Source organism: Bufo bufo, chromosome 2 (genome assembly GCF_905171765.1).
Source record: "Bufo bufo chromosome 2, aBufBuf1.1, whole genome shotgun sequence".
Lineage (NCBI taxonomy): Eukaryota > Metazoa > Chordata > Amphibia > Anura > Bufonidae > Bufo > Bufo bufo.
In genome coordinates, this window is record NC_053390.1 from 501581817 (window position 1) to 501602555 (window position 20739).

The window sequence follows — 20739 nt, forward strand, 5'->3', positions numbered from 1 at the left end:
AAGTAGGATGTCCCCATTGCAAATGACCATTATTTCCCCAGACTTCAATTTTTGTTTAACAAAAGGCTTGGGCAGGCCTCTTTGATTGTGGCATTTGGTGCCACATGCTACTCTCTTTCTGACTGAAAGGCACCTGAAAAGGGGTATGCTGGTGTAATAATTGTCAAGGTACAAGTTGTACCCCTTATCTAATAGAGGGTGCAAAAGATCCCACACTATTTCACTTGTCACATTGAGGCAAAGGGGCATTCAGGAGGGCAAAACTAGGTAACTAGGTACTTTGCTCTAATACACTCTAAGGGGGTCATTTACTATTCTGAAATATGCCTAAATTAGGTGTACTTCAGGCGAAGATGGCGCCCCAACGGCTAGTTGCTACGCAATCTGCGACTTCTCCACCCTCACGCCAGGTCTAAAATTTTGGGAGTGGCGTGGGTGGGGAAGAGGACGTGCTGGCAGGCCCATCTCATTCATCATTTTCTACTCTTGCAAGAAAGCTGTCTTACATTTAGAACTGGCGGAGGATCCGCCAAAGTTATGGAGAGGCCTGTGCCTCTTCATAACTTCGCCGGAACCACCGCCAGCGCAGGGCCTTTATTAAAACCGGCGTCTAAAACACTGATCTTAATTAATGTGCCCCTAAATTTATAGGTGCAGGCAGATTCGCTCTCACAGAGCTTATATATTTTTAGTCCAAATAGTGCCCTTTCTTTGGTAATTGAAGCCTGGCTTTAAAAATGACAAGTGAATCGTCCACGGCAATATATTTTTCTGGGGTGTAGACCTCTTTAAGTTTTTCATTTAAATAATTTATATGGGGCCTAATTTTATAAAGCCTGTCATGGCTGGGGTTATCACGTGTGGGTCACTGTGTGTTGTCAGCGAAATGAAGAAATCGCAGGATTGTCTCAAATCGCTGTCTTGTGATTACTTCCCTGTACATGGGGGTATCGTACAACACATCAGATGTCCAATAAGATCTCGTAGTGTATTTTTTTTTACAAGACTTATATTTAGAAAGAGGCCACTAATTTTTTAAGTGTCCACCACAACAACAGGGCACCATACGCCAGTCTTGTTGTAATATGAGGTGGGGTGACTGGCGATGAATTGAGCAGCATATATAAATTTATCAGTTCTTCTGATAAGAAGATTTAAAAAAATTCCACCCCTCTAAACCCCAAAACATCACAACGGATGCCTGTGATAGAATTGCATTCTAGAACAGATAGAGCATATGATTTTGTGGGCATCCATTCGGGGTCAATGCGCTAGTGCCAAGTTCAGAGTCTCGTCTGCGATTTTGCTGTGGTTCATCATCACTAGTGCTAGCAGACGATGACAAAATTTGAAACTGTTCTGTCTCTCTTGCACTTTCTGTATTAGAGCACACACACATCCTAAGATAAAATGTCCGCATAATAAAATTTCCACAACAGTCACTCCTCTTTGTCATATGCTCCCCAGTGTCCCTCGACGAATCTCGATCTTCTTCTTTGAAAAAAACAGTCTTGTCTACGAAAAGTCCTGAATCCATAAAACAAAACAGATGATGGAAAACAGAAAGTCATTCTTTTCTTCGGGAGGTGACTCAGAAGGTGGCGTTTCGTGCTGGTCGTCGGCTGGTTTGGAATCCTCTGCATCTGGTCCATGGTTTGGTCTTCAGGGCATCTTGTCTGTTCGGGCTTCGGTAACTAAGGCCTCTTTCACACTTACGTTGTCCGGATCCGTCGTGCACTCCATTTGCCGGAGGTGCCCGCCGGATCCGTAACAACGCAAGTGAACTGAAAGCATTTGAAGACGGATCCGTCTTCAAAATGCGTTCAGTGTTACTATGGCACCCAGGATGCTATTAAAGTCCTGGCTGCCATAGTAGTAGTGGGGAGCGGGGGAGCAGTATACTTACAGTCCGTGCGGCTCCCGGGGCGCTCCAGAATGACGTCAGGGTGCCCCATGCGCATGGATGACGTCATCCATGCGATCACGTCATCCATGCGTGTGGGGCACCCTGACGTCACTCTGAAGCGCCCCGGGAGCCGCACGGACGGTAAGTATACTGCTCCCCCGCTCCCCACTACACTTTACCATGGCAAACAGGACTTTAGCGTCCTGGAAGCCATGGTAACTATTCAGAAAAAGCTAAACGTCGGATCCGGTAATGCGCCAAAACGACGTTTAGCTTAAGGCCGGATCCGGATTAATGCCTTTCAATGGGCATTAATTCCGGATCCGGCCTTGCGGCAAGTGTTCAGGATTTTTGGCCGGAGCAAAAAGCGCAGCATGCTGCGTTATTTTCTCCGGCCAAAAAACGTTCCGTTCCGGAACTGAAGGCATCCTGATGCATCCTGAACGAATTTCTCTCCATTCAGAATGCTTTGGGATAATCCTGATCAGGATTCTTCCGGCATAGAGCCCCGACGACGGAACTCTATGCCGGAACACAACAACGCAAGTGTGAAAGAGCCAGGGCCGGTACAAGGCAGGGGCCGAAGGAGCGGGTGCCCTGGGCGCTACCATTTGCGGACAGGAGGGGGGCGCAGGTGAAGTGCCAGCCACGGCCCCCCCTACATCATGCTGTGCCCCCCCATGTGCCCCCCCAACTAAAATGACCCCCCCCCCCAAGTGAGCAGCCGCCGCCGGGCACAGGGAGATGAGCGCTTCCATTGCGCTCATCTCCATTGTAAACTGTCTGTGCCAGCGGAGGTGCAGGGGAGGGAGAGGCGTGTCCCTTCCCTTTCCTCTGATAGGCTGCAGGCAGGCACCGAAGTGGAGGAGAGGCCCCGCCCCCTAATTACTCCTGTTTACCTTTCTAAAGCTAAAGGACCTTTGATGATGTCATCACAGGTCCTGTAAGGGAACTGCACAGTGTAAAGTGTAGTTCCCAGGTTAGAACAGTGCATCTGCCAGGACCTGTGATGACATCATCTTCAACATCACAGGTCCTGCAGAATCTAGCAAAGGAACTGCACCAAAAATGGTGTAGTTCCTAGGTTTCAAAGGTACATCTGCCAGGACCTGTGATGACATCATCACAGGTCCTTCAACCCCTAACAGCAAGTATTAAAAGTTCACAAGCAGCTCTGTATTGATCCATACAGACTGGAATGGAGAGGTAAGAGGAGGTCCTCCACTTTTCATCATTTACCCCCCCCCCCCCTCCATGCCCTGTTTTTACTCATTGCTCACTCATGTATACTACTTCAGACAGTTACCACTACCTCATGTACCTCACAGTGACTATAATGCATAACTGACCACATATTTCTATAAACACTGCATCTACAGTATTATACCTTCTATGTGTCACATCAATACACTGCTCTGTGTATATATATATATATATATATACACACACATACATGCACACACACTGCATATATTACACAGTATTATACATGCAATATGTACAGATATATAGTATATACCGCAGTGCACTGATATGTGAGGTATGAGGTATAATAGATGCTGTGTGTACAGATATCAGTACACTTCTGTATATACTATATATGTGAGGTACGAGGTATAATAGATGCAGTGTGTACAGATATATAGTATATACAGCAGTGTACTGATATGTGAGGTACGAGGTGTCAATACACTGCTGTATTTACTATATACCTGTACACACTGCATCTATTATACCTCGTACCTCACATATTACACTACTGTATATACTGTATACACTGCATATATTATACCCCGTACCTCACATATCAGTACACTGCTGTATATACTATATACCTGTACACACTGCATCTATTATACCCTGTACCTCACATATCAGAACACTAGGGAATATACTATATACTTGTACACACTGCATCTATTATACCGCGTACCTCACATAACTGTACACTGCTGTATATAATATACATCTGCATCTATTATACCTCTTTTGTGTGCCAGGGCTGTTTTGTAATCCCATTCCGGCCCTGATGGCATAAATTATAAAACGCAGCAGCAAGAATAGTTCATGGAACAAAGGGAGGGGCTATAAAAGGGGAATGGGGGCCCAATTTAGATTCCTGCTATGGGGCCCAGTGATTTTTATGTACGCCCCTGGCTGCAGGCACTAGGCCGGCAGCCTATCAGAGGCCGGCGCAATGACGTCATCGTGCCGCCTGAGCCTTACATTACAGCGTGGGACACAGGAAGAGGCTGCATCGCATCGCTGACACTTAGGTAAGTATAAGTGTTTTTTTTTTGTTTTTTTTTACAATAGTGTTACTGGCACATTGGGGGGGCTTATTACAAAACTGGCACATGATGATGGGGGGGACTTTATACTGGCACATGATGATGGGGGGGAACTTTATAGTGTCTGTGACTTTCAAAGTCCCACAGTCCTTTGTTCTATTGCTTTAAGTATATTCTTGTTTTGAAACAACATTGATTCTTTCTTAAAAACGGGGGGGGGGGGGGGGGGGGCGCAGTTTGCCATCTTCGCCCTGGGCACCAAATGGCCTTGTCCCAGCCCTGGAAAGAGCCCTTAGTCGATTAGACATCAGGAACATCTCACTCTGGCGTATAAAAGGAATGGAAACAAAAAAACATAAGTGTCCTATTTCCTTTCGCCCGGATCCAATGGAAAACCAGTGAGCCCCAAGACCTCCCAAAGCTTTAAAAAGGATTCCGACCTTCACTAGTCATAGCTCCGCCTCTGCCCTGCTCCTGTTAGTATGGGCCTGACCCTTGTCAATGGTGTCTGCTAGCCAGGCATAACCATACCACATCTACGGGTCGCCTAGCTGCCCGGACACCCATACAGGATTAACAAGCGAGGAGCAGGAGCCAGAGCTAATATTTAACCTATAGCTGATATTACCCTCTAGGAATGTAAAACCAGTGCTATCAACAAATGTCTCCTTGTGGCCCTTGCTAGTTTGAGGTGCGTTTCCCTCCCTAAAAATTTAACTAAACAAATAAACAAAAGTGATACTCTTCATTCTTTGACGTAGTTGAGCAGCTTCTCGCAGTGACTGGTGTGGATCCAGTTGTCTCGTCCCTCGAACTTCAGAGAGCAGCACCTGGAATGGCCCAAGATATCTCGGCTCTAGTCCCGTCCTCGGATGTTTCTTTAGCACGACCCAATCACCTGGTTGACTAGAAGGAACACTGGTTATTGAGTCTGGGTCCGGGAGAGACTCCCGAACCCGGTGGTGTACATTGGGTGATAACCCATGGGGCTGTCTGGGGGCATACCTGATGGAATAAAGGGTTACAGCGGAACATTCAGGCCATGGATCGGCTGTGATTTTTACCTTCTTTGCAAAAATCGGACCCAAGTAACGTCAAAGAAAAGGCAGTCGTGATGGTTCTCAACGTAATTCCCTGCAAGGTTAGAAAATTGATTGACAGTTGAGAGGTTAGAATGGTTAGTAAAAAGTTTGAAGATTCTTGTTTTCTGCACCACTTTCCCCCCTTCTCATCGTCCTTAAAACCAGGACGAAGAGAAGCTGGATTCAACATAGTGCATCGTCTCATGGTTAGATGGAGAGATGAGGGAGGGATGAGAGAGAGAGAAAGAGAAAGAGAAAAGCGCTTCTATTGGACTTTTGTAATTTTAGTTGGACGGGAGTACATGACAGTGTTAGTTTGCACTCTCTGGGACTTTTGAATGCCCTGTTGCTGGAGATCGATGGATTTGTGCAGCCAAAGTTCTGCTTTCTGGAGGGAACCATGGCTTTGGAGTCTAATGGGGAATTCACGGATTAACTTTTTCCAAATCCAGACCTCAAAGGTCCTTTCTTTAGGGATGGTCCACTCTGTACCTACAGTCCATTGGTGCCAATCTTTGAGGAGCTTAACAACTCCTCCTCCATAGATGGATTTCATGTGATGCTTGGCTGTCCTATACTCAGAAGTGGTACCCCTCTGTTCCCTAGATTTCCCTACACCCATGCTCGAGCCTTCTAAAAGTATGTGCGTCCACCTACAGTGTCCCGCGACACACGCCTGGACGACTGCCACTCCCCTTCGTTCGCCTCTGAGTTGCCCTAGGATTTCTGGCACCGACACACGGACTCCGTTCACCCTAGTTAGATCTCAGGAAAAAGGAGTAGCAGCGTGAGGTAAAGGGCTTTCGCCGACACACATTGGCCCTCTGAGTCTCCTAATGAGATATACCAGCCTCGGTTTTGGCTCTGAATAGTGACCTGACCACAGGATAGGGCTTCCAATTGACCTGGAGTGGAAAAAGGGGTGCACAGAGAACACACAGTACCTTCTGTGGGAACGAGGGGCGCACAGGAAACAAACACACAGTACTCCTGTGGGGAAAGGGGTTACTCACACAGCTATTGGTATGCCCGGGTGATATATACCACCTTGTCTCCTTAAAAAAAGCTCATCAACTTACTTTCCTTTGCCAATATGATTCTATATAGTCAAGCTGAACAGCACACGAAGCCCTTTTTGCAGCGACTGATCAAAAACCTCTCGCTCAGCAGCAACCCTTGAATTCAGACAGTAGTTCCCACACAATATCACGAGACCCCCAGTACTCCCAACCAAATCTGCAGAGAAGAGAGAGAGAGAGAGAAGAAAGAGAAAAGCGCCAAAATATGGAAAAGGAAAAACTAAATAATAGACTAAAAATAAAAATGGGTTAGTAAAAAGGAAAAACTGAACTTTATTATTAATACAAACCTAAAAAATAAAAAATGGGTTAGTAAATAAAAACGTAGAAAACTTCAGTTACAGGAAGTCTTGCTATTTACATTGAGATTCAGTAAATGTTAACTTTAAGCCAAACCTCACATACGAAAAAACAAAAACCCTTTGGAAAACATACAACTGTATAGGACTGACTTAACAAATCAATGTCTTGGAGGGTTCACCTGAAACCGTACAGGAGAATTTCTACCCACCCAGTCATTGAAATGTTAATTTGCCCAGCCCCAAACCAGCTTCAGATTCATTTGTTGAAGCCACGCAAGTGGCGAAACATGTCAGGAGGAGTGCATTAGATTAGCGTTAACAATTTTAGACAGTGGTCAGTGAGAGACACCTAGGAGCATTAGGAGCGGCTACGAGCTGGTTATAGGCAATGTGAATGGTGGTGGATAAGCAGTTAGTTCATCCAATATCAAGTCAAGTATGAACTCTTACAGAGGATAGAGTTATTAGAAGGCAGCAGGAAACTATCACACTTATCAGCGTTTTGTATCAGCTTGCAGAGTGTGAATTTAACACATGAGGAGATAAAGGACTGCTATTCTGTTGCCCAAGTTGCAACATACTCTAGACAGAGGCATGTCAAGATGTATTGAATGCCCTGATAATCTGATACATTTGGATATTGTGTGCCAGCAGCTATGTAAAATCAGCTGGTGAGATTGGTATACAAATATTCACCAAAAAATAATAAATAATAAATAAATAAAAAATAAAAACCTATATCTTACCAACATCATATATTGGTTGATCAAAACTGTTCCCCAAAAGTGGTGCAAACTATACACCTATTAGTTCCCAGCTCCTAGCACGCTCATAGTTAATGCACATGATAGGTGTATTTATATAAAATAAGGGCTGCATTTCCCTGAGTTGCTATCAGCAACTATCAGCAGACAAGAGTTTAATAAATTTGACATCTCACTGTACCCTGATAATTTTAATATTTAGAGTTTCCGTATTGTGTGTAGATTTTAAATGGATTAAATAAAGATATAATTTTATCACTAGTTAGAGACCCCTAAAGGGATTTTTGGTCTAACAGACTGCATAGCATATTGAACATTATATCCCGAGGTTCCCTAAAGGGACTTTAGATTTGAACCAAAGAAACAGGATTTAACATTACAAGGTCCTAAAACCGTTTTTTTTTTTTTTTTTTTTTTTTAGGGGAAGGGAAAAATCAATTTAAATTAGTTCTTAAAGTTCCTCCATTTTCTTTAAATACAAACAGTAAAATGGTTTATAAAGACCTTAATTTACCCTTCTCTGGCACACAAAAATTAGAAACTCTACTGAATTCCAGGAACCGATCTCTTTCCTCTCTGAGCTTCACATTTTCACATTTTAACCGTTTATATTGGTATTTAAAATCTGCTTCATTGATCAATGACCTCGGCTGTCCCTGGGTTCTCTGCCTTTGCAAAGAACCATGTCTGGGACCATTACCCCACCTTGCTGAATAAACCACCTTACTTCTAGGTGTGGTTCTGGGGTACTTAACATACCTGTGTCTGTTGCCATTAGCAACGTCACAATATCGTGCAATGTGCCCAGATTTCCTGCATGCAAAACAGGGAATAGCTTGTCTCCCTGCACAATACCTTGTCTGGGCACATGGTGATTTGACTTGGTGCACAACATTAATCATCCTAGCATGACTAGATCCCACACTACTATCTGTATTGAGTCCACTTACCTCATTTGAGGAATCTTCTGGCATTGTGTTAACACTTCCATCTCCAGTGTCAGACACATTGTACATCTCCATCCCTGAGTCGGATCCACTATGTGACCCACAGTCCTCAGACTTCTCCATGCTTACAGCCCATACATTTCCTCTAATCCTAGACACATTACTCTCTAACGGTTGCTTCAATGACTCTGGCTGCACTAAGCACTGAGAATGTTCATCTCCTGTCCTCCTGCAGAGAGCAGACAATTCCTATACAGCACCCTGTGCGTCCTTCAGGCTTTCAGATAACCATTCATTCTCCTTGCGCAGCTCAGTATTACACCTCACAGTACATTCATAATTAGCGCTAACTTCAGCTGCCTGCTGGACAAGAGTTCTCAATTTAGCAATTTCCACTTTTAAATTTTCCACTTTTCCTTCCAAACTCAGCTTCAGCCTACAAGACTCCTGATATTTATCCGCTATCCACCCAGCAGCAAAAATCAGAGCATACTTGCCTTTCCTTTTGCGCCATTTTTTGGTACCGATCAGGTTTGCTACACAATTCTGAGGCTGCAGCCATGGATCAGTAGATCCCTGCATAGCTTGAAGAATGGTCGCCGTGTCCTTCAACTTTGCAACTTCTTTAAAAATACTTTCCATTGCACAGCAATACAAACACCACAATGGTTGCTACAAAAAATACACTGCTATCGATCTCTAGTAGTTGTCCCAATACTTTTGACCCAGAACTACAAGCACCTCTTTTCTACACTGTATTACCCGTATTAATTATGCCAAACAAGTCTACAATTCAGTGTAACAGCCACAGATATAAAAACATTAAGCAGAATCATCAACTATAGGACAATTTCGCCGCTAAACTGCCACTAATGCTCACACAATTATTCCTGTATCAGACTGGTCACTGAGCTATACCATAACCGAACACTCAACTGATATCCAGCACAAAACTTACCAACACAAAATCAAACTGTACATAGGAAGGTTACAAAAAGACAAGATAACTATTCTAGACAAAACTGACATTTGAGGCAAAAACAACCAAATCGCTTTCCATAGACACCAAAACTAAATGAATTCCTTGTTAAAACCTGAGGCACCAAACTCACCAAGATGTCTGCCAAAGCACATGGTCTTCACACCACACAAAGGAAATTAAAGATGGCCGACAAAACCACATGGATTGACACACACAGGAAAATAAAATGGTCGACAAAACCACATGGCCTTCACACAAAGGAAGACAAGATAGTATCTACAATATCCAGCAATAGGAAAACCAAACGAAACAAAACAGTTTCTATATTCCTTGTTCCCCACCCCCGAAACCAGAGCAAACCTCCACTCTGCGGGTGATTTACAGGCTAACAATATAAAAATACTCTTTAAATGCTGTTTCTAATGTACAAACACTAAAACAAATTGCCTCTATAAACCTCTATAAAATCGCCTCTTAGAAAATCACAGTAATATAAAAGTTAAGAAGTTACAAAAAAAAACACAATACTCTGTACTGCTCAGCACACACATCACAATCTCTGTACAATTAACTCAGATCCACCAAAAAACTACACAACGGAAAAAAACTTACCTCGTCCTTACACAAATAGAGCGAAAACGTTCTTTCAACAAGCAGAAATTTTCTCTGACGCAGCAGACAAAACTACAGTTATTTTTTATCTCCACTTTTACCTGCTGTGCAGAGAAAAAATCTGTTGGATCCACCTAGCTCGCCATCTGTTGTAGAAATATTAATAGTAGAAATCCGCTTGCATCAAACTTTGTGTAAGGAAAGGTAAATCCCTCAACCGCAGTCAGACAAAGGTGTTACCATCTTGAATTCTTGCTGAGCACTCCCCCTCCTCCACAGTCTGCTCACCTTTTATTTCGTCACAGTAACAATAGAAAAGGGGCTAGCCAGTCACCCGACCACTTACTTCATGTAACAAGGATACAGGAAGTGATGACACAGGAAGATGAGAAAGTTCAGATACATGTCAAAGGACAGGGGAGGGCATCAACATGGTCGAACAGTGCAATGCACACACTCCATCCCTGTATAAGGAAGGATGAGTCATGTCCATTGTCTGATCAGCCAGGTGGCCGCCCATCCCCCATCACTGTCAGCATGGACCCCATTCAATACTGCTCAAAGTGACCAGTATCTAGTGAAGATCATTCTACTGGTTCTTATAGGTTTGAGATTATTTGCAAGACATTACTACGGCTATTGTCAGTATACGGTACGAGTATAGCGACAAGGCAGATATGCATGTCTTAAAACCAGATATGTTTCCAGAAAGGGAAGAAAGGGATAGCGAAGCCGCAGCAGAGGTATAATATGTATCTCTCATTATGCAGACTTCACTTCTCTAATGTGTGTAGACATTTGAAGGGAAGAAGCCCAGTGCATTGCACTTAGTGCTCATAAACCGGCAAACGCCCCCCTTAACACTGAGAACATGTCTCTAAGCCCATGAGAAGGTTTTCATACTGACTGTTTAATAAAATTTCCACAACATATATATATATATATATATATATATATATATATATATATATATATATATATATAGTGGACTTTTCTAGTTAGCTCACTGGTCCGAGCAAGTCCAATGCTATAGAGACCCAGACAAACTTTAAGGTTTCAAATCGCGGTCCTTTCCGGCATTTGTCAGCGTAAACAGACAGCACATGTACAGGATGCACGGTTCAAAAAGAAAACATAACATAAAGAAACTCCTGCAAGTCTGAGCACTAACTAGACAGTAACATACCTGATTGTCCCAAATAACACAGAGTAACAGCAACCTGTACCTTCTGCTCACACAGAGCAACTACCCTGTTTGTCTCTCTCTCCCATAATGCAGCCTGGCTCTTTTTAAGCAGGCCTCAGCCCAGCTGCATTGATCAAGTGGCTGCAGAGTAAGTTGGTCCAGGGCTAGGAACAGGGCCCCTCACCATGTATAGGTGAGAAACCTAGGCGGAATATATAAGATTACACTCACCAGTAATCACTTTTCCTTGAGCCCATGACAGCACCCTTGAGAGAGCCCGCCTCCATCCAGGACAGGAAACAGGAACTTCCGTGGAGAGCTTCTTAAGGAGGTACCCGGCCTCTATCCACCAGTTATTTGCGAGAACCTGTCCCAAAACATATACAACATCCAAAAAACTCTTCTTTATTTTTTTTTTATAGAATTATGTCTCACTTTTTCCCTCCCAAAAAAAAAAAAAGCTGTCACGACTGTGACTGATCCAGACAGGTCTGGGAGGAGAAGGTCGCAGCGACTTGCTACTCGCGATAGCTTGTGAGTTTGCTCCGTGGTTCAGGGTATGTCATCTGGGTTTTGCCTTGTGAACCTTTTTGTCCTGACTGGGAGTTTGTAGGCATCCTCAGGTGAGTCCTGTCTGCCACTCCCAGCTACTATATTAGTTTCACTTTCACTTGCAGTCATTGCCAGATATAGTCCTTACTTCCAGTGCTACTCTGACCTTGGAAGGAGATCGTTTGATGGTGTTGCTGTGGAGCTCTTGTCCGGCGTGGACTGTCGTGTTTGGGATCGCCTTCTCTGCTCGTGACTGGATAAGTCTATCTCTGCTGTTGTTTGTTTGTTGCTGTCTTCCCCTGTTGTTTTCCTAGACGTGAGTGATGGTGACTAGCGCTCCCATCGGCCTTTCCCCAGTCCAGTCTTGTTAGGGCGACTGAGGGTTTAGGCATCCTGCTCGCCGCACGGGTTCACACCCCGTCTAGGGTATCAGGGCAGACAGGTGCCAGCTTAGGGTTAGTGAGGGGTGGCCATTCTATTTCCCATCCGTAGATAAGGGTCCCCCTTCCCCTCCGTCTGGTGCGACACGACTGCTGCTGGGATAGCGGTCGCGACAGTATATCTGGCCTTTTTAAAAAAAAAAGAAAAAAAAAAAGTGACATTTCTTTTTTTTTTTTTTTGCTTTTTTGCTTGCTGTTTTGCTTTGTATTTTGCCTGTTCCACTATGGATCCGGTTTTGGTTTTGGCGAAACAATTACAGGGGTTATCCCTTGAAGTGGCAGGATTAAAAGCAACAGTGCTGCAGCAGCAATCCTTGGGTTCCACCGTTGCTACGGGAAACCAAGGTACTCCTGAGCCAAAAGTGGCTTTACCTGATAGGTTCTCTGGAGGGAGAGACCAATTTGTAACCTTCAGAGAAGCTTGCAAATTGTTCTTCAGGTTACGCCCTAGATCCTCCGGCGGTGAGGAACAACGGGTGGGCATTGTAATTTCTCTACTGCAAGGAGATCCGCAGGCTTGGGCTTTCTCCCTACCATCAGACTCTCCGGCCTTACGATCAGTGGAGGAGTTTTTTTGAAGCCCTTGGTCTCGTATATGATGACCCGGACAGGGTCTCACTGGCTGAGTCTAAGCTACGTAGACTTCGGCAAGAGAACCGGTCTGCTGAACTATATTGTTCCGAATTCCGTAGGTGGGCTACTGATACGTTATGGAACGACTCGGCCCTTAGGAGTCAGTTCTGCCAGGGGTTGTCTGAAAAATTAAAAGACGCGCTGGCGGTATACGAGGTCCCTGGGTCTCTTGAGGCTGCTATGTCTCTGTCCATAAGAATCGACAGACGACTCAGGGAGAGACTATTAAATTTTACGGAGGCCTCTATAGGGCAGGGATCGGTCTGTTATGGTCCAGTCGAACCAATGCAAATAGGGGGCGCCACTAGACGGGTGAATCCTCCTAAGTTCCGCCGTAGGTCAGAGGTTTGTTTTCGTTGTGGGGGGAGGGGTCATTTTGTAAAGGTTTGTCCCTCAGAACCCAAGAGACCACAAACAAAGGAGCCGCCGGAAAACTAGAGTCCCCAGATTGTGCGGAGGAGAACAGTCTGGGCGTATTCATTTCCTCCATACGCATGTCTCAGTTTTTGTTGTCCGCTACCGTTGAGGCGGGCAATAAAACTGAGATCTGTTCCGTCTTTTTGGACAGTGGGGCGGGGGTCAACTTGGCGGATTCACGGTTTGCTCAGGCTTTGGGTTTTACTCCGGAACCGGTATGCAGAACTATTCCTGTGTTTGCCGACTCCTCCCCTCTTACTCAGAGAGAGTTAACTCAGATCATCCATAATATCCATCTGCAGGTAGGGGACCTCCATAAAGAGCATATCTCTTGTTATGTCCTGGACGGTCTTCTGGCTCCTATGGTATTGGGGCTTCCCTGGCTGGTGACTCACAATCCAGTGGTGGATTGGCAGGCCGGGGAGATTGTGGAGTGCAGTGAACATTGTAAGGACAACTGCTTGAGTAGTAGGTGCTCTACACTCTCTGTAACATCTTTACCTGCCTTTCTGTCAGATTTTATGGATGTGTTCTCTGAGAAGGGTTGTCAGGGGTTACCACCTCATCGTCCATATGATTGCCCGATTAATCTATTACCTGGGGCAAAACTACCTAAAACCCGGTTATACAATCTTTCCGGCCCGGAGAGGAAGGCTATGAAAGATTATATTTCAGAGAGTTTGGCTAAGGGACACATCAGACCCTCTTCTTCACCTGTGGCTGCAGGGTTCTTTTTCGTTAAAAAGAAAGATGGGGGCCTACGTCCTTGCCTGGATTTCCGGGAATTAAACCGGATAACTATCCGAGATCCCTATCCTCTTCCTCTCATTCCCGACCTCTTTAATCAGGTTGCTGGTGCTAAATGGTTCTCAAAAATGGATCTCAGAGGAGCCTATAACCTGGTTCGCATCAAAGAGGGGGATGAGTGGAAGACGGCTTTTAATACTCCGGAAGGGCATTATGAAAATCTGGTCATGCCATTTGGTCTTACTAATGCGCCTGCGGTATTCCAACATTTTGTCAACGATATTTTTAGTCACCTTATCGGGAGATTTGTTGTGATATATCTTGATGACATCCTGGTCTATTCCCCGGATCTGGATACACATAAGATCCATGTGAGACAAGTGCTGCAGATATTAAGGGCCAACAAATTGTTTGCTAAGTTAGAAAAATGTGTGTTCGCTGTAAAAGAACTGCCATTTCTGGGGTATGTGTTGTCAGATTCAGGTTTCCGCATGGATCCAGGGAAAGTCCGGGTGATTATAGACTGGGATCTGCCTGAGAACCTGAAGGCATTGCAACGCTTCCTGGGGTTTGCCAATTTTTATAGAAAGTTTATAAAGAACTATTCCTTGGTGGTCAAACCACTGACGGACATGACCCGAAAGGAATCCGATTTTTCCAAATGGTCACATGCAGCCAAAACTGCCTTTGCATCTCTGAAGGAGAGATTCACCTCGGCCCCTATTCTCGTACAGCCAGATGTCTCGCTTCCTTTTATTGTAGAGGTTGACGCATCAGAGGTGGGGGTGGGAGCGGTACTATCTCAGGGCCCGTCCCCTGGTGAATGGCGTCCGTGTGCTTTCTTTTCGAAGAAATTGTCTACTGCAGAAAGGAACTATGATATTGGCAACAGGGAACTTTTGGCTATTAAGTTGGCTTTTGAGGAGTGGCGTCATTTTTTGGAGGGGGCGGTTCATCCCGTCACGGTGATTACTGATCACAAAAACTTATTATATCTGGAGTCTGCTAAACGTCTGACCCCTAGACAGGCTCGGTGGTCGTTATTTTTTACTAGGTTTAATTTTGTAATAACCTATCGCCCGGGGGCAAAAAATACTAAAGGGGATGCATTGTCTCAAAGTTTTCCTGGAGGGGGTGATGTTGAGGTACCAGAGCCCATTTTGAAAAAGGGGGTGGTGGTGGTCTCTGCATTACACTCAGGTTTGGAGGGGAGGGTGTTGGAAGCTCAGGGGGACGCCCCAGCCTCCTGCCCCTCGGGTAAACTGTTTGTGCCAGAAAATTTACGACTGGAGATACTAAAAGAACACCATAACTCCACACTGGCAGGACACCCAGGTAGTAGGGCAACCTCTGAGTTAGTGTCTCGTCGGTTCTGGTGGCCTAAATGGCGCCAGGAGGTGTTGAATTTTGTGTCTGCATGTGCTACCTGTGCTCGTTCTAAGGTAGATCATACTCGTCCGGCAGGGCGTCTTTTACCTCTGGCCATCCCCAACAGGCCTTGGACGCACCTGTCAATGGATTTCATTACGGATCTACCAGTATCAGCGGGGAAGACTGTTATTCTTGTAGTTGTTGACAGATTCAGTAAAATGGTGCACTTTATTGCTCTTGCTGCATTGCCTAATGCTAACACACTGGCTCAGGTTTTTATTGACCACATCGTGAAGCTTCACGGGGTCCCTTCCGATATTGTACCCAATTCGTTTCTAAATTTTGGAAAGCTTTTTGTTCTCGTTTAGGGGTTCATCTGTCGTTTTCTTCATCTTTCCATCCACAGTCCAACGGTCAGACTGAACGTACCAATCAAAACCTAGAGACATATTTGAGAAGCTTTCTTTCCGAAAATCAGGAGGAATGGTCATCTTATTTACCGTTAGCCGAGTTTGCCATTAATAATCGTCGTCAAGAATCCACCGATAAGTCACCAGGGTAATTAAGATCATTAACCCGGTGGCTTTTCATCTGGAGCTACCTCAGACTCTAAGGATCCATAATGCCTTCCACAGATCTCTGCTTAACAGATATGTAGAACCTCCTGAACCTTTGCCACTACCGCCTCCACCGGTGGTTGTTGATGGCAGTCTTGAGTTTCAGGTAGAAAAGATTGTTGATTCACGATATGTTCGCCGCTCTCTTCAGTACCTGGTGCACTGGAAAGGTTATGGTTCCGAAGAGAGAATGTGGGTTCCAGCATCAGAGATAAAAGCGGACAGACTCATTCGGGCTTTTCATAGCTCCCATCCGGAGAGGCCTGGTCTTGAAGGTCCAGGGGCCCCTCGTAGAAAGGGGGGTACTGTCACGACTGTGACTGATCCAGACAGGTCTGGGAGGAGAAGGTCGCAGCGACTTGCTACTCGCGATAGCTTGTGAGTTTGCTCCGTGGTTCAGGGTATGTAATCTGGGTTTTGCCTTGTGAACCTTTTTGTCCTGACTGGGAGTTTGTAGGCATCCTTCTCAGGTGAGTCCTGTCTGCCACTCCCAGCTACTATATTAGTTTCACTTTCACTTGCAGTCATTGCCAGATATAGTCCTTACTTCCAGTGCTACTCTGACCTTGGAAGGAGATCGTTTGATGGTGTTGCTGTGGAGCTCTTGTCCGGCGTGGACTGTCGTGTTTGGGATCGCCTTCTCTGCTCGTGACTGGATAAGTCTATCTCTGCTGTTGTTTGTTTGTTGCTTTCTTCCCCTGTTGTTTTCCTAGACGTGAGTAATGGTGACTAGCGCTCCCATCGGCCTTTCCCCAGTCCAGTCTTGTTAGGGCGACTGAGGGTTTAGGCATCCTGCTCGCCGCACGGGTTCACACCCCGTCTAGGGTATCAGGGCAGACAGGTGCCAGCTTAGGGTTAGTCAGGGGTGGCCATTCTATTTCCCATCCGTAGATAAGGGTCCCCCTTCCCCTCCGTCTGGTGCGACACGACTGCTGCTGGGATAGCGGTCGTGACAGTAGCGGGTGCTGTCATGGGCTCATGGAAAAGTGATTACCGGTGAGTGTAATCTTATATTTCCCTTATGCCCATGACAGCACCCTTGAGAGAAGACTTTAATAGAATTAGACTAGGGAGGGATTACAGCCTGTAAAACTTTCCTACCAAAGGATAGTTGATCCTTGGAGTCTAGATCTAGCTTGTAATGGCGGAAGAAAGTACAAGGGGATTTCCAAGTATCGACCCTACAGATCTGCTCTAGGGAAGCTTCAGCTCTTTCTGCCCAGGAGGTAGAAATGGACCTGGTTGAATGTGTCCCGAATCCCAAGGGGTAAGGTTCCCCTGCCGAGGAATAGGCCAAAGAAATGGCTGCAACAATCCATCTAGATAGTGTTCTGGATGTAACTCTATCACCTTTGTTCTTTCCGGCAAACTGCACAAAAAGTCTCCTCCAGGGTTCAGTCATCTCCAGATACTTTAGGAGACATCTCCTGACATCAAGACAGTGTAACTTCCTTTCTTTTTCATTATTCGGAGTTTGGCATAATGAAGGTAGGACGATGTCCTGAGATCTGTGAAAAGAGGAAACTACTTTGGGGAGAAAAGAAGGGTCCGGCTTGATTATTGCTCTGTCCTCCCGGATCTTAGTATAGGGAGGAGAGGTGGAAAGGGCAGAAATTTCACTTACACATCTGGCAGAGGTGATGGCCACCAGAAAAGAGGTCTTAAAGGAAAGTAACTTTATCGGCAGATCCTGTAGAGGTTCAAACGGAGGCTCCATCATACTGGACAATACTAATTTCAGGTCCCTCGGAGCAGCAGACATTCTGGATATTGGTCTGGTACGACTGACAGCTTTGAAAAATCTCCTCACTAAGGATGGTTGGCTAAGGTGAAGTCAAAATACGTACTAAGAGCTGAGACATGCACTTTATGTGTACTAACCCTTAGTCTTTTGTCTAGGCCACTCTGAAGAAAATCGAGTATTATCGGCATAGGAGGGGGACCTAAAGGGTCTATTGGAACCGTGGAAAAATGTAAGAAGTTTTTCCATATTCTTAGGTATATAGAAGAAGTGATGTCTTTCCTACATGACAGGAGGGTATTAATCACATCTCTGGAAAGGTTCTTCTCTAGTATAGACCTCTCAGATACCATGCTGCTAGGTGTAGGTTGGTTACCTCTGGATGGTGAACCGGTCCTTGATACAGCAGGTCTTGTCTGTCTGGCAGAATCCATGGTTCTGTTATTGATAGTTTGCATAGCCAGGTGAACCATGACCTTCTGGGCCAGAAGGGGGCGATCAGAATTAGTCTTGTCCTGTTTTGCCTCAGTTTATGTAGAACCCTTGGAATTAGTCTTATGGGTGGAATGGCGTATAGAAAATCGTTCGGCCAAGGTAGGGAGAAGGTGTCTATGCCAGTTGGAGAATCTTCTGGATTTAGAGAAAAAAAAGAGATGACCTTTCCGGTTTTGCCTGTTTGCGAACATATCTACTAGAGGATGGCCCAGAGGTGGACTATCTGCTTGAACACTGTTTGATTTAAACACCATTCTCCCTGATCTAGACGATTTCTGCTTAGAAAATCAGCTTTTTTGTTTTCTGTACCTTTCAAATGCACCGCTTTTATGAAGAAGACTGAGGGAATGATTATGGAAAAGATTTTTTCTGCCAGAGACATAAGGTCCTCTGACCTTGCCTGTTCAAATAAGATACTACCGTGGTGTTGTCTGAAAAGACAGTCACTATTTTTCCCTTTTAATTTTGGAAGAAAAGCTATTAGAGCGAGGAGTACTGCCCTTAATTCTCTTACATTCTGCGAATCTCTTCTTTCTAGAAGAGTCCATCTTCCCTGAACAACATCTTCCTGACAGTTTGCTCCCCAACCTGTCGGACTTGCCTCCGTGGTGATTGAAATCTGCTCTTGCATATTGCAGGGGAGCCCCTGAGACAGGTTTGCTGGGTCTAACCACCACTGCATGGACTGAATGATCTGGGATGGAAGAGAAAGTGGGGCATCCAAAGGGGATAGAGACCCCTGCCACTCTCTCAGAATCTGCCATTGAAGCTTCCGAGAATGCAACAACGCCCACTTGACTGCAGGAGTTGTGGACGTCATCCTGCCTAATACTGCCATCCCCTGTCTGATGGTTCTGTGTTTTGATGAAATTAAAGATTGTACTTCTTTCAGAATTTTGGAGATCTTGTTCTGAGGAATAAAGCAGCATTGTTTTAGAATTAGACCCAAAAACGGACAACTCTTTGATGGGATTAAGTTTGATTTCTCCCAATTTATCCACCAATCCAACTCTTCCAATATCTTGATTATTTCTGAGAGGTGGGAGGACAGAGTGCTTTCTGATTCTGCCACGACCAGTATGTCATCCAGATAGGGTATTGTTAGGATATCATTTTCCCTCACATGAGCCATCACTTCTGCCATTAGCTTGGCGAAAAGCCTCGGAGCTTGGGATACTCCGAATGGGAGCGCTCTGTATTGAAAGTGGTGGACCTGCCCCTCCATGGATACTGCTACCCTTAGGAACATGTGGGAGTCTGCATGGATTGGGATGTGATAATATGTGTCTTTTATATCTAGGGTTGACATTCCGCATTCCGGAAACAGCTGATTTATTGCTGATTGTACCGATTCCATCCTGAACTTTTTGTACTTTAGGAATTGGTTTAGGTATCTCAGGTTTATTATCATCCTGAAAGCCCCATCTGGTTTGGGGACCAGAAAAACGGAAGAATAAAATCCTCTCTTTCTGATTCTGGAACCTCTATTAAGACTTTCTTTTTTAAGAGTGAAAGTAACTCTTGTTTTAAGGCCTGTTTTTTTTAATAGAATTTTGGTCCAGACTTGTAACCATCATCCTTTCCGGCGAGGGAGAGGCAAACTCTAGACGGAACCCGTCTCTTATAACCCCCAGAATCCAAGGACTTGCGGAGCTCCTCTCCCAAGCCTGAAGAAAGAGAGATAACCTTCCTCCCACTGGAATAGAACCGTCATTGCTGACTGTTTTTAGAACGGTTACTAGACTGGGAGCTGAAAAGGAAACCTTTTTCCTTCCTACCCTTGTTACCCCTCCAGTATTTTTGTCTTTTATCTTGGTTATATTCCCTCTTGTTTTTAGGAAAAAAACTGACAGCTTTTTGTAGGTTTCGAGGATGGAAAAACCTTTTTTGTCATCCGCGGCTTTCTCGAATAAATCGTCTAGAACCGATCCAAATAAGAAATCCCCTTGGCAGGGAATCGCACGTAATTTATTTTTGGATCCTGTATTGTTGTGGAAATTTTATTAGGATGTGTTTCTAATATATTGTGTATTGTCATCATGTCTCTCAGTGTCAGGGTAAACCATTGGAGTGGATATATTCCTGTGTATGTGGAGACACAGCTGCCGGGCGCAGAGGTCTCCGTTGGCGAATGGTCCAATGTGCTATGCACTGAGCTGTGGGCCGGGGGAGACTGATGTGTTCAGCAGAGCAGTGTTTTCTTGGCTAATGTATGGACGCCGGCTAGGGCCCTTGCGCAAGACGCGTATTTATTAGTTTGGCGTGGATGCATTTGTTAAGAGAACAATATATGAAAGGAACGTGCGTTTGTTGTCTCTAGTGTGCCTGATCAGCCACTGGAGATAATGACGTTGTCCTGTAAATAAACATGCATGAGGATCATAGTAACTTTATTTGGCATTGATTACTGAGCAAGGCTGGATAAAGTTTGCTCCAGTGGTAATGGGTGTTAGCTGGCTATGTTATTCTAAATGAGGGTGTCTTGTTTTCCTATGTCATCACTTCCTGTATATCATCACTTCCTGCATCCTTGTTACATGAAGTAAGTGGTCGGGTGACGGGCCGGCCCCTTTTC

At 44.9% G+C, this 20739-nt stretch overlaps 1 protein-coding gene across 2 annotated transcripts in view; it reads left to right on the forward strand.

Moving 5' to 3' along the window:
* Nucleotides 1-20739, forward strand: part of PDE4C (phosphodiesterase 4C) — a 1350958-nt gene that overhangs the window by 733416 nt on the left and 596803 nt on the right. The window lies entirely within an intron of this gene.